Source organism: Astyanax mexicanus, chromosome 11 (genome assembly GCF_023375975.1).
Source record: "Astyanax mexicanus isolate ESR-SI-001 chromosome 11, AstMex3_surface, whole genome shotgun sequence".
Classification (NCBI taxonomy): Eukaryota; Metazoa; Chordata; class Actinopteri; order Characiformes; family Acestrorhamphidae; genus Astyanax; species Astyanax mexicanus.
In genome coordinates this window covers 3,570,431-3,586,638 of record NC_064418.1, presented here as the reverse complement: position 1 = coordinate 3,586,638, position 16,208 = coordinate 3,570,431, and positions in this window count along the sequence as shown.

Genomic DNA, 16,208 nt, shown 5'->3' with positions numbered 1-16,208 from the left:
ATATTGCATGCTTCTTATATATTAACAACAATAAAGTTAAGACTTTTTTAAACCAACAGACACAAAACAAGACAGGGCACTGCTGGCAGATGCAGTGTTTAGAACAGGAGAGAGTGTAAATGACAAGACCTCCAAACAAGCAGTAGTTCTCTTTATATACAGGCATATCAGTGGAGACCCTTATCCACCCTGTAAACCAACACCAGAAGAAGAGGGTGAAAAAACACACAACTATCTGAACTGACACAGCCAAATCCCATTAACCCTTAAAATGCCTTGTCCTGTATATAAGCTACAGGTGTAGGTGATGCAAAACGCCTTTTTATATATATTGATAAAATAAAGTTCAGGAAAGAGGTAATTTAATGATTTTATTCATTATATCTTGACATATCTTGGCAGATTTGGCAGTTTCTTCAAATATAAAAGCTTTTAATGTAATGCTAGAATAGAAATCCCTTTAGATTTAGTAACAAACATCCTGGCCTGTTGAGAGGTTAATAAATATAAACAAATATAACACAAAATTCCTTAAAAATCAACATAACTAGCCCTTCAAAAAATAAACTCAGTGATGCAGTGACAGTATTAACACAGCTCTGATCTGTAGTGTGTGACCTGGTGGGTAAAATGAATTAATCAAGTTGAGTTCATATACAATAGGACTAGAACAGGAAGTTTGTAGATAAAGCTGGCTGCTGAGAAAAAACAACAGTTTTCATATGGCAAGTGTTAACAGTTAGCCCATTAGCTCATAAAAAACACACACGTTCTGCTAATGCCTACCTAATGCAGTCAGGCAGGTTTTTGCAGCAGGTCTAAGCACATGGCTGCAGAGAAATGCTGTACGCGATTCAGTCTTTCAGCATAATCTCCTCATTTGGACAGACACAGTGTTGTATAAACAGGATTATACATGGCTGTGACATTGACATGCTGCCATGATTTATCTCCTCAATGTCTCCTGCTCATATATCCTTTTAATGATCATCTGTTTGTTTTAGCTGTATGGGTTTGTTTATGTAGTAATTAGAATGCTAAAATACTGTATTCCATGGTTGCTAATTTTCCTGTACTGGAATAAATGCCTGCATTGCACATTATAGTGTTTTCCCTGTGCCCAACATGGCTGGTTCAACTTGTCAGCTAATTAATTGTCAAGGTTTCCCTGTACTGACTTTGCCCTTTTCTGTGTCCTTCTATTGGTGCAGTATGTTTTCCCAGTCTCATGTGCTGGTGTTGGTGTCTTGTTTTATATTTTTATGCTGCATTAACTCGGATGTTAGATTTTTGAATTTCCAAGTAGAATATTTCAGCTGGAAAACTCCCATAAATCCATAAAGCTGTCGCAGATTCCAAGATCCAAGCTTCCACACAATTTAACAGTAAGAGTTTAAAACAGTTTGAAAATGCTAACATTGCTAACAAGTATTTTCCTTTTTAAAAGTGACGATTAGCACTATATTACTATCGATTAATGTGTAGAATTCTTCATAACAAGCATAAAAAAGATAATCTCAGTAGCTAGCTAGCTAGCTAACTTTCCCGTACCACCTTAAATGATGCAACAGAGGCAGGGGCTACAGCATTTAAGGTGAAATGGAAAAATAAAATAAAATAAAAGCTAATCAAAGCTAATTTTAGCTTTCCATCACAGAGGAATTAAGGAATAGATAGTAATAATTAATTTGTGTACCATCTCTCCACTTTCTGAAGACATACAATAAAATAAAACCCTGAAATTAAGTAGTTAGCCAGCAGCAGCTAGGTTACTGAACTTTAGCAATCCTGATGATGTATCAGGTGCTTCAAGGATTTTCTCAAATCTTAGGGGGAGGATTTCCAGGGGAGGAAGTGTTACACAAGAAAAGAAGGGGTATGGGTAAATGGTAGGGCCAGGAGCTGAAATGGGATTGGGCCTAAAGAGCAAGAAACACAAATAGTCCCGACAGAGCTGAAAAAGGCAGTAGATTTAATTAAAGGGATGTGCTTCGCTCTTCGAATTACAGCATTAATCCACTTTAATGACCTACTTTTGTCAAGTCCAGGTCTTGTCGCCCGTCTGTGATTACTGGGCCTACAGGGAGGTGGGCCACTTTAAAACAAAAAGCTACACTTCCTGCCTAAATTCCCCACAGAAGTGCTCAAAGACTGACACAGCCGAATCAGGCAGAGTGTGGCCATGACCCAGCACAAACGTCTGAGTCAGCAGAAGAGACCCTTTACTGTGATTAAAGCAACAGTAGTCTGTATATCACTCTCCATTTAATATACAATACGTACCTCACCTCTGATACTAGCATATGGGCGAGGTCTATAAACCAGTATATAACAGTCTTTGTTCTGGATCAGACTGCAATGAAAGACAATGTTCTAATGTGTCTTTTATAATATCACAAATTACTAATTTTTATGTTCATGTATAATGTATATGTACATTGCTGTCCAATTAAAAACAAGTACCTCCAAAATGGCAACTTTACAGGAGAGAGGTATTATAAAACCTACATAAATTTCAATAAAAGTGTAAAAATGTAAAAATGTTTTCAGGTCATTTCGGAGAATTTCTATTGGTCCATTCATCAATAAAATATGAAACAGTGTAAGGGACAGTTTCTAAGGTTAAATTAGGCACTAAACTAAAAATCCACAAAAATGGAAATACTCACAATATGCAGATCATTAAATGATACCACCCCCTGCTGAAGTCCAATCAATCATCTGCGTCCGTCTCACCGCTATCAGAGGCACACTGCTGCTGCTGCATTTCAGCCAATCAGCTCTGCCTCCTGCCCCACCTCTAAACCCATACATCAGTTTTTCAGATTTGAGCTGAGGGTGGAGTCAGCCACAATCAGGGGGTTTAGTGCCCCTTTAATCCATTCATACACACTGTCTGGGACATTTTCAGCACATCTCCAAAAGACAGTGTTACCAGCAGCCTAACTCTGGCCTAAATGTGTGTGTGTGTGTGTGAGAGAGGAGAGTGAGAGTGAAGTGTATAGTGCTCCACACAGGAGTTCCATGTCAGTCTGTATTGATCTGTTTCATGTAATGTAAAGTATCATTGCACCCTGGGGAATATCACCTGACCATATTGTCAAACACCGTTAAAATTCTTATTTTGTGTGTGTGTAAGTGTGTGTGTGTAGATAGATAGATAGATAGATAGATAGATAGATAGATAGATAGATAGATAGATAGATAGATAGATAGATAGATAGATAGATAGATAGATAGATAGATAGATAGATAGATAGATAGATAGATAGATACTTTATTCATCCCGAAGGAAATTTAGGAATGTGTATGTGTGGTCACGATGCAAGCAGAGAGCTTTGAGTAAAGCTATTGAAGGTGCAAATTTATAATTATCAACGTAATATATTGTTTATGTCTTTGTTTTAAACAAATTACAACGTTCTATATCATTTTATGAAATAGATATAGATTTTATAAAATAGATAGTTTATAAAATAGATAATTCTAGTTCTAGTGTTCCCTCTCTCCAAGTTTCTGATTATTCCCACCTCCTGTGTATATATACCCTCTGTTTGCGCTCAACGTTTCGGCCGCTTTTAAAGCCACAATAAAATGCTTGCAATGCACACACACATATGTTGTGACGAATTAGATGCAAAAAAATCTAATAAACTTTGTAAAGTGTATCTGCATGTGTCTCATGATAAAATGACTGTAAGGGATGTCCTCTCATGACCTGTTGTTGGATTTTCCAACTTTTAGAACAAACTAATTAAAACTTTATTTTTTTATTTGCACTGTGCTGATTGTGCCTTAATCAGCATCAAGGCGCTGAAACTAAACGAACACGTCTTTGACGTCCACAACACGAGACGATTCATACAGTGCTGAGCCTGCAGCGTGCATGACGTCCACAAATCTGAGCTTTTCTTCATCCAGTGAGTCTACAGTGCCTGTGGCAAAGCTTGTCCTGGAATAGAAAAGGCCTGCGAGGCAGAGAGAGCTGGCAGCAAGACTGGCTCGCAGATGAAGCGCTGATACGAGTCAGTCATGCGCAGTGAGGACTGCGTCCGATGGCCAACGTCCATCCAACTGTACAGCATCCCCTCCTCCAGGCTTTCCCCAACACATCCGCTGATGCCTGGCCAGTGGAAGGACCATGACTGTAACACACTATAACAGACTGGAGTTACTAAAAAGATGACCTTCTTCAAGTTATTGTATAATATACTGTATAACTGTAATTAATCTAGTTCTATATATCCATATTTCACCATTTTCAGCTTCTCTTCTGTGATTGCATGGTGTTTGCTCTTCTCTGATTGGCTGGGCACAATGTGGTGGCTAGATTAATTTGAATAAATTTGAGCTATGCTGAACTTTTTCATCAAAGGGCGGGGCTGCATTCAACACCACCAACCTTAAGTGTCAAGGCTTAAGTGTCAGTGGACACATACTGTAGGTGCTGTATTGAAGCTGCATGGAATTAATTATCACAGGACACCGTTAGGAACCTCTACAACTGCAATAGAAATGCTTCAAATTGTTTTCCACTGATTCCATTAAAATGTAAGAAGATTTTAATATCTTCTATTAAAGTTCCATTTTCCAAGTTTTGTAAATACAAGGTTTCATTTCACCTGCAAAGATATTATCGTAACTATTGTTCCAGCTACACAAACACACTAGCCTTGGTAAAAACCCTGGTTACACTATAAATTTACATGCAATGTGCGCACAATAGTGAATTATACAGTCCTTTTATAGTCTGGTATACATACATTTCAGAATCATGGTTGAATAATAATGACTACAACATTAAAGGCCCATTCATGCTGCACCTGAGGTCCCAGACACACCAAGCTGACAAAGATGAACTAGCACCCACTAACGCCTATAATGATAATGGCCTACCATTAGTTTACTGTCACCTCTCGCCTCCTGTGACATTCGCACCATTCGAACACACCAAACAGCCTGCAGCTGATGGCCAACAATCACACAATTACAGTGTGACAGAAGGAAAACAAACAGGCAGTATCATATAAAACTGTAAAATAACTAAATAAAATGAGCCTATTTACAAGCTTCATATGTCAGATTTGTGGATAAAAGCTTAATTAAATGCATGTGCTTGTACAGGGGATGGACAATGAAACTGAAACACCTGGTTTTAGAGCACAGTAATTGATTATGGTGACGGACAGTTCTGGTGGAAACAGGAGAGTTGAGGAGCACATTGAATTCTGCGTGATTTGATCAGCCGTGGTTTTATGTTTTTTGGATACAATCCGGGTTAGCACCCGAACATCCCTTTCAGACAGCTTCCTCTTACAGCGTCCACAGTTAATCCTGTTGGATGTGGTTGGTCCTTCTTGGTGGTATGCTGACATTACCCTGGATACCGTGGCTCTTGATGCATCACAAAGACTTGCTGTCTTGGTCACAGATGCTCCAGCAAGACGTGCACCAACAATTTGTCCTCTTTTGAACTCTGGTATGTCACCTATAATGTTGTGTGCATTGCAATATTTTGAGCAAAACTGTTCTTGCTCTTACCCTGCTAATTGAACCTTCACACTCTGCTCTTACTGGTGCAATATGCAATTAATGAAGATTGGCCACCAGGCTGCTCCAGTTTAGCCATGAAACCTCCCACACAATTTATTTATTTATTTTTTTTAAGCATCTTCAGAGCTCTTATTTAATTTCAGGTGGTTGGCAGTGCTGTGCAACAGCAGGTTACATAGAATACACATTATGCAGATGGCAAGCATTGCCTCCACCTAGTACCATATCTGATAATGCTCTGAGAATTGGCTCTAAGACTAGTAAAAAAACAGAGAAGATGAATCCAAAACACGACCAGTCAACAAAAAAATATAAATTGATAAATCTCACATATGCATGACGAATTTGTTTATTACCAATTACTGCATAATTTTCATTCTCTATTATCAGAATTGCACAGCACAGTGTCGTTGGCACTAAACCGGCTCTGTATTCTTTAGGGTCCTCTTTTCTCTGCACCAACATGCCCACTTTCATGTGATAATCATCATAGTGGGAGTCTCCATCTGGGCCGACGTTGGCCACATCTCGAAATAAAACAACATGCATTTGCTCTTCACACAGGGGACTTAAAGGCCTAACAAAATCAAAATGCCATATAAAACCCCAGAGAGGTTAAAGTAGTGTGTCATTGCATAAATTAAGTTATTGTAGGCTAATGTTTCAGTCTGAATCATGCTGTATGTCTGTGGCTTTAACAAACATGCATTTAAATAAATCTGCACCTGGATTTCATGATACTGGAACCTCTGGAAAACATATTGAGAAGAGACATAGAAAAAAATGCACTTGTGTGTGCATGTGTTAATGTTTCCAATGAATATATTAGCATGTTTAATTAGTAAATATAGAATAAACGATACATAGCCATTGTTTGGTCTTGAGCAGGGGCTTAGATAACATGTAATATCTGTTTATGTAAGATCCATCCTGTCTTAAACTGCCAAATATATCATTAATTATTATTTCTAAATAAATGATCCTTGATCTGAGTAACATAATACAGGAAGATGACAAAATCATGTACCTAAAAACTGAGATTATACTGTCCATATGGCCCCGCCCATTCTCTTCACCTATATTCAATGTATTCAATGATACAATGATAAGAGACCACTCTAAAAAATATGTTTCTTTGATTTTAACCAATTGAAAACATCTGAAATATAATCAAGAGGAAGATGGATGATCACAAACCATCAAACCAAGCTGAACTGCTTGAATTTTTGCACCAGGAGTAAAGCAGCATAAAGTTATCCAAAAGCAGTGTGTAAGACTGGTGGAGGAGAACATGATGCCAAGATGCATGAAAACTGAGATTAAAAAGCAGGGTTATTTCACCAAATATTGATTTCTGAACTCTTAAAACTTTATGAATATGAACTTTTTTTCTTTGCATTATTTGAGCTCTGCATTTTCAGACCTCAAATATGTTTTTTCAGCCATTTCACATTTTCTGCAAATAAATGCTCTAAACTACAATATTTTGGGGGGGGGGGGGGGGATGGGGGGGATTTGGGAGAAATGTTGTCTGTAGTTTAAAGAATAAAACACCAATGTTCATTTTACTCAAATATATATCTATAAATAGCAAAATCAGAGTAAGTGCTCTTTTAATTTTTTTTCCAGAGTTGTATATTCCCCAGTATATATAGTATAATGATGACAAGTGCACTTTAAACTGGTAAAAAAACATTTTTCTTCCGTGATGTTAAAGGTTTCATTTACAAAAATAGCTTTCTAAAGGACCAAATCAAACAAAATCCTATTTTTGGCATACTGAACAAAACACAGTGGTTTGAACAGACTAGATCGAAGTAAGTAAATTGGTTGTATGTGAAAAAAAATTACAACAACACAATTCTTGCCAAAAAAGTCAACTAAAATTAGGAATTGTGATGAGCCACTTTTTCAGCTCACGTTTACTTTTAATAGTGTGAGTGTCTCACTAATAGGTGGCATATGGAAGAAAGCCCAGAGTACAGACTGTTCATAATGGTCCTTTCTTTCACATTTATTTCCCATTACTCTCAGCCTCTAACCAGAGTCTAACACTATGCTTAAGAAAGATCAGTAAATACTGTGTAATACATATATACAGATACATACAGCATTACTGTACACTATACAAGCCATTGGGTCAATATTGCTTCAGGATATTTCTTTCAGGATCCATAGAGTACCATTGTGGGATGCACCAAAGTTACACTTTTTTGGCGTGTATTTTTGTCTTGCTTTTCAAACAAAAACAATTATGATAATTTATTATAATTTAAAATGTTATTACTTTATTAAAACACTAATATCTCAGCAGGCATACCAAAAAAAGAACAATACATTTACCACACTAGTACTACTCTAGCCATAAAAGTAAATAGAAGTTCAATTTTAGTTGGATATTCACCTCAGTAGTGCCATTCTAATAATATATTTACTTGTGCTATACTAATCATAAATGTACCTCGGCAGTGAAACTTTATTTGTATATTTATCTCTGTGTTGCCATTCTATTCATAAATTTACCTGAGCATTGCTATTTTAATTATAAATGTACCTCAGCAGAGCAATTTTAGTCAGATATTTACCTCAGTAGTGCCATTCTAATAATAAATTTACCTGAGCAGTGCTATTCGAATCATAAATGTACCTCAGCAGAGCAAAACAATTTTAGTCAGATTTTTAGCTCAGTAGTGCCATTCTAAAATTAAATTTACCTGGGCAGTGCTATTCTATTCATGAATGTACCTCAGCAGAGCAAAACAATGTTAGTCAGAGTTTTACCTCAGTAGTGCCATCCTAATCATAAATTTACCTGAGCAGTGCTATTCTAATCATGAATGTGCCTCGGCAGAGCAAAACAATTTTAGTCAGATTTGTAGCTCAGTAGTGCCATTCTAAAAATAAATGTACCTGAGCAGTGCTATTCTATGCATGAATGTACCTCAGCAGAGCAAAACAATTTTAATCAGATATTTAGCTCAGTAGGGCCATTCTAGTCAAACATTTACCTGAGCAGTGCTATTCTATTCATGAATGTACCTCAGCAGAGCAAAACAATTTTAGTTAGACTTTTATCTCAGTAGTGCCATTCTAAAAATACATTTACCTGAGCAGTACTATTCTATTCATGAATGTACCTCAGCAGAGCAAAACAATTTTAGTCAGATTTTTACTACAGTAGTGCCATTCTAATAATACATTTACTTAAGCAGTGCTATTCAGTTTGCATATACATAGCTGTCAAGCTAACCTGTAACTCACAAAGAGGATGTCAGTCCATAAAAGAAGCTAAAGCTAATTAGCTCACTATATACCTTATATACTATCTACTGCATGCTAATTATCAGGTTAGTATCAAATCATGGTATCCATAAAACCTAAAACTGCTCTGTTCTAGGCCAAATACTGTAGTTCTGCAAGTACTTAAGAATAAGAGACTAATGCAAAACTCAGTGATGAGAGATGGTTTAAAACGCTCTCTCTCTCAGTAGAGCTTAAGGCAAAGTGGACCTTTCACTGAGGGACGTCCATCAGTACTTTAAGAGCATGGCACTGATTTCGCCTCAGTGAAGAAGGCAGTGGGTGGATAAGTTATTGGAGATGCTAATGCATGTGCTCCTTCCATCAGCTGCACATATTTGGCTTTCTTCAGCCCTCCACAGTCTGGCAGTGGCAGTGTCTTAATGATGCAGGCTCCAAAAATAAAGACACTGCTCATGGTTTGTGATTAGCATCTCCCAGGGAGTGTCTTGACCATGTTAAAAAGTCAACCATGGTACATCTTATAGCTCTAAATGTTTATCCTTATTCCTGCTATACTCATGTTTTAGCTCCCTACTCTTGAGGAAGTGGGTTACTCCAGATTCTAATGATGGTATTGGTATGTACAGTAAATAATAAATCAAGGATATGGAAAAGGGGTCTATACAAAACTACTTCACCATATATAGGGACGCTACAGGATAATTTACAGCTACCAGTTGCTGCTTGTATTAAATTCAAAGCCCTTATGATTGCCTACAAGGTGATGACATTCACTCCTAAAGGTCTATGTTACCTCCCGGCCACTGCGCTCCTCTAGTAAACGTCGGCCAGCTTTACCAAACATTCACACAAAGCAAAATCATAAATGTACCTCAGAAGAGCAATTTTAGTCAGATATTTACCTCAGTAGTGTCAATCCAATCATACATTTACCTGAGCAGTGCTATTCTAATCATAAATGTACCTCAGTAGAGCAATTTTAGTCAGATATGTAACTTAGTAGTGCCACTCTAGTTATAAATGTACCTGAAAAGTGCTATTCTATTCATGAATGTACCTGAGCAGAGCAATTTTAGTCAGATATTTTTCCCGGTAGTACCACTCTAATCATAAATGTACATCAGTAGTGCAGATTTTAATAAACTTTTATAAACTCTTGAAGACCAAGCTCTTTAAGCTCTTCAAAGAGCACTTACTCTACTTTTAACCCCATTTTCTTCTTCCGCTCTTTTCCTCCCCTGTCCCACTATTTTATTATTTTTAAATTATTTTGCCAGTTGTCTGTTAGACACTGCCTCACAACTACACTCTTCATATGTCATTTTTTTATTCAACAAAAAAATTGCAAGCAAAAATGTCATAGAGAATGCAGCATTCTCCAAGATAAGCATCCAAGATAAGCAATTAATATTAGACTGCATGTAAAATGTCCTGGTACCTTAAAAATGAGTTGATACCTGTGAGGTTGAGCTTATTATAAATGTATTAAAATGCACCACAGTTATCTTGGTGCTAAAATAATAAAGATACATAGGCGGCACAGAGAGAACTATTTTTCTTTTAGTGGTAATGGGGTTAGAAAGGGCTACTAACACAGGGAATTCCAGCACTGAACCTAGCTGCTCAATAACATGCACAGGGCACAGTGTATTTTCTTCTTAGCAATTTTATCATTATGAGGAAAAGAAACACACTTTAACAAGCAGCGAGACGAAATCAAGTCGTTGACAAAAGCCCTTTCATTTCTTAGTTCATTCATTATATATATTCAGATATTCAGATATTCAGATATTACACAACAGGCCTGTTTGAAAGGGTATGAATGGAATGAATGGAGGAAAAATGAAATTACGCCACAGCCTTTAAACTTTTTTAACATTAAGTACACTTTCACAGCACCTCTGAACTTACCCTTGTTAGCAGTGGCCACCTGTAGCTCCGCTCGTCTTCCGTGAACACACTTCGAGCAGAGCTGGAAGAGCGGACAGACTGTTAGCATGAGGTCATGAAGTGCTAAAGGAGCTAAAGGTCCATATACATGACAGAATGTCTATAGTCTATATATATACAGTATTGTGCAAATGTTTTAGGCACCTGTGGGAATTTCAGTAAAGAAAAAGCTTCTTATCTGTGCAGTCAGTGTTTACTATCTCAGTAAAACACTATTACAGCATTACAGTAAATATAAACAGCAATTTTACAAAAAGCAGTGCAGCTTTTTCAGCCCTGTTTACCTTAAAACATCTCCTAATCTCTCCTCCTCATCTGAGTTTAATAGAGTTATTTATTTCTAGTTCTCATCATATTAATTAACACCTGGTTTGGTAAATTACTGGTAAATGTGGTAAATCAGGTGAGCTGCTGATGGAACTGAACATAATAATATACACATGCTGGCTGAGGAGCATCCAGGAGAAATCTGGAACTACAACTTTTGCACAGTACTGTATACAGTATATGTTTTTTTTAGCTAAATGGTGTGTATGAGAATGTCTTAGAATAGTCAAACTTATACTTATATTTCCTACAAAACAAATCTTATTTCTAGTCACAAGTCAATTATTATAAAAATAGAGTGCAAATGTAAAAACTGGACATATTTCCGAGGGCTTTTTTTTTTTTTTTTTCATTTTTCTAGACTCTACATTGAGAATCATTTAATCTTACATGAAAAATATTTTGTATCCTTACCCAATTTCTGTACTTTTAGAGTAAAAAACAGTATATAACTACTACTGGAACCCTTTTAGTGCTATGTAGAGTCACAGTAATCAATCAAACCTAAAATAGGTTTATCTTGTAATTAAAGAACCAATTACAATATTTAAATAAAATTTTTGACAATCTCATTCACCCTTCTAGAACCAGATCCTTTACTAATAGACACCTGAAGAACCCGTATTTTAAGAGTGTATATCTAAGCAATGAAGGAATAGGAGGCTAAAAATAAAGGATGAGATAATGGTCCTCTGTTTTAAGTAATTATTTAATGACCTCATGCACTGATCCATGTGTTCTACTGAGTTAAATAAGAAGAAGTCCCAAATCCCTTAATTAAAAGTCCCCTTTTCTCTCTTTTTCAAACGATTACTGCCCACCAGCGCAGGCAGTTATGTAACGTCTTAATTCACTGTTTTTTTTTTTTTATATATTAGTCAAACCAAAAACGAAGAACTAGGGTTTTTATATGTACACATTATGTGAGAATGTACATAAGAATGTGTCTTTTAAAGAGAGTGTGCAGTCTGCAGTGTGTGGCCTGTACTGGACTGTACTGGAAACTAAAAAAAACAAAATATTAGATAAAAAAGAATGAAAGCATAATGTTGAAGTCTTATTCTTTCTGACCAAATAAGTAAAATACGTGAGTGGAGTTTAATTTAATCTCTGTGGAGTTGAGTATTGGGTTTATTTGAGTTAATACTTAACTCAACTTCTCAACTTTATTTATAGAGCACTTTAAAAACAACAACAGCTGCAACAAAGTGCTGTACATAGCAAATTATAGGATAAAAACAAAATACTAGAAACAATAAGACAAATTAAAATATAGGTATCAATAAAAAATAGTTTTAGATAAATCTATGAGCTAAGTAAAGTAAAAGTTAAACAAAATAAATAAAACAAGAACAAAGTCTTAAATTTGATTAAAAGCCAAGGAATAAAAATGAGTCTTTAGCCTGGTTTTAAACGTGGACAGTGACGGGACTTGACTGACATATAGTGGTAGGCAATTCCACAGTTTAAGGGCCGCAATTGAAAAAGCTCTATCCTCTCTAAGCTTGCGCTTTGACCTCGGCACTTCCAGGAGCAGCTGATCAGCTGACCTAAGGCACCGAGCGGGGGCATGGGGGCTTTTCAATGTCTCCAAAACTGAATCTGAAGTCATAGACTGTGTATAGCTGGACAGAGCATCGTCTCTCAAAAGTGAAGCCACCACAGGTCGCACGCCTCCTGCTGTTCGGTTTCAGAAAGCTGTGTAACTCCACCCATCCCCATAGGTTTCAATGGCAAAACAGACAAATTTCAATCACGTTTTTTTCTAATATACTGTAATTCTACCTCCTTTATTTAAATGTAACAGCTAGTGTAGCCTCTGCTTATATTGTTACATTTTTATATCCCCACAGAATTCGTTTTTTTAAAACGTTATTCAGCTCTATTCAAAAAAGGTGTGGTTATTGTAAAAGGGCTGGTTATGGGCGGGACCAATAAAAGACCGTCAGCTCCGCTCCGCTCCGCTCTGCAGCCTGTGACCTCGAGGCAGCCCTCATGGGCGGGGATATTTAAATGAGTAGGCGTCTCTCAACAGTCTTTCTCTCTCCTCTGGTCTCTACTGTGCAGACTCGGGTATCAGGATCGCAAACATGGCGGAAGATTTTGGCTTCATTTTCATTGAATGAATGGGAACGGAGACAAGACGTCCATCTTTTTTTACAGTCTCTGTATGAAGTAGTTAAAAATATACTTTAAGATTTTGACTATTTAACACTGAAAATTTGTCTCTCCAGTTAATGCTGTGTACATTTATCCGTGCGGGGTGGTGGATCTTTTCTTAGATCAGAATGGGAACAACTGTTTTAATCATACTTTTTTCATAATTTTCCAATGTTGAAAGTTACTAATGACCTTAAAATACTTCTTGACAGTAGATACCCTCAAGAAGTATTCTTGATGCACAGCTTTTATACACTGTGTTTTCTGTTACCGTGTGTACAAACTCTAACATTAATGTGTAACCTTTGTGTATGACAGGTGCTGGGCTGTTGCAGGGAGGAGAATCCTGGCAACAGGTATCAACAAATCAAATACATCAGTCTAAGAGAGAGAGAGAGGGCACTGAATAGTCTATGAGACTGTCAGAAGCAAAGTTCAGGCGTCTTCCTCTTCAGCACAGAGAGATCCTGATGAAGACATGATCACATCGGTGTTTTCCCTTGAGGGCCGTTGCCTTGGTCATTTTCCATCACAGGGAGAGAAAAACATCTCCCGCTCTCTTGGGGGAAAGAGCCTGCCTCTTCCCCTCAGTAGAGACCAGCACTCCCAAGCAAAACAAGAGGGAACTCTGGGTATTTGTCTCAGCCAGTGATGTACAGAACAACCAGCAGAAGGAGGGAGGGATGAACCAATTCCCAGCTGGTAGAAATTCATATTTGTGTGACGATATAAAAAGAAAGCCAATAAAAATAGGGCTTTATTTATTAATTAATGAAATCAATAGTTATGGATTGTTCTAAATTATGTCTAAAAATTAAACAATTTGGTATTAAATACAATTAAATACATGATTTTTAGAGGTGCAATAGAAGAACCTAAGTTTATTTGGGTAAATAAGAGTTAATTAAGAGACCACTTTAATTTCTGAACCTGTTTCTTTAATTTAGCTATGTATATGCTTGAGTAAAATGGGCATTGGGGTTTTATTCTATAATAAGAAAATTAGAAATGACTGAAATGACAAAAAAGAAGCAAAGCTTTTAGACCTCAAATAGTGCTGTGAATTCATATTTATATTGTAGTTTTAAGACATAGTTTTCAGAGTTCAGAAAGTAATATTTGGTGGAATAACCCTGGATTTTAATCTTTAACCCTGGATTTCAGTTTTCATGCACCTTGTCATGTTCTCCTCCACCAGTCTTACACACTGCTTTTGGATAACTTTATGCCACTCTTGGTGCAAACATTCAATCAGTTTAGCTTGGTTTGATGGCTTGTGATCATCCATCTTCCTCTTAAATATATACCAGAGGTTTTCTTATTTTCATATTTTCTTCCAGAGCTGTATACTAAAATGTTTTAGACAACCAAAATAGTTTTTTTATATTGCCTTGCAAAGAGCTTTTATACGTTTTAGTGGTGAAAGCCCAGACCGTACGTCAGTAAGAGTCTCAGGATGGTGTATCCGATGTTCATTTGGTATTGAAAGTTCACCAAAGGCCATGAATAGATCAGACACTGCCGGATAATTAGACACCAACAGGTAAAAAACTGCACAATAGGGATTTAGACCACATGTGCTTCATATTCAGGGACTGGGGCTTAGCAAACACGCTCTGTGCTAATGATGCTGCTTCTTCCTGCGCTCTTCAGAGACTCTCCCCTGATGTAATTTACTGGAACACTGCCGCCATTGAGAGTTTTCAGCCTCGCCTTTCATTCCCTCCACACACTGGAGGCATAAGACCACACTGATGAAAAGAAGCCACCAGCCGTGCATCTCATCTAGGGGGAAAAATGCCACTTAGCAGGTTGTGCTGGTGTTAAGAACGGATCTAAATGGTGCCGGTGTGAAGCCACAGAAGTGCACTTTACAGTCTGCTTACAGAAGACAATTTAAAAAAGTAGCTGAAAGTGAAAGGCAGCAATTTGACAAGTTCAATATGTTTGTTTTATTTTAATCTAGTCTCAATCTAACTGCCATTATGTGCAGACATCTCACTTCTCTTGTGAGTCACGGGACTTTCACACATATTGATATTGGCTCCTTAATGCCTGCAAGTCATGTACGAAATCCTGGAAATCAGGGGGAATCTGTACCTACTGTTCATGGCAAGTCAGCAGATGTATAGTAGATGTAACTACCTTAAAATAATGAGTTTTGTGCTTCTATCGCAGTTAAGCATGAACTGGCTTAGCACAAACTAAAACTAACTTGTGGTAACGTTATTTGCATAAATGTGACAGAGCTCTTAAATGGCTCATTCTTGAAGGTCTCCTTCTGCTATATTCCCATTTTTTTTGTTATTTGTGAAATACAGTAGGTCTCTCTGAGTTGTATATGATGCTGAACATGAAACTCATCCTCAGCCTTCATTGTCTGCAGCAGCTAGTAAAATAAAATATTCAGAAAAACAAAACAAGTCGATCAGGAAAAGCACCGTGTCTACGTCAACCCGTGAATTAGTATTCATGGCCCCGCCCACCTCGGCTAGAGACCGCCCACAGGCAGAGCTGAAGCTGGGCAGCGACGCCGTCTCGTCAGATAGGAGCTAAATAACAGCGCTAGGAACAGCATGGCAGTTCATTCCTGTGTTATTTGTGTGAATAACACATCAGTGTTATATATATGCTTTTCCCAGTAATTCAGAGCTAAGAAACAAATGGTTAGAACTAGTCTATGGAGGAACACCACCAGCCAAGTACAATTGAGATAAAGTAGGTAGGTGTATGTTTAGAACAGTTCTGTTTACACTAGTTAAAAGTAAAAATCAACCCAGCATTTGTGCAATCACAGTAAATCTGCCAGTGCTAAATAAACATTTTTGAACATATTTGAATTAATTTAACACTGCAGGTATTGACTTAACACAAAAAGGGTTGATTTCACACAGTTGTGAGCCAGAGGTTGGAAAAGGGGGAAAAAAGGAAAGGAGCACCACAGTGCAATAATG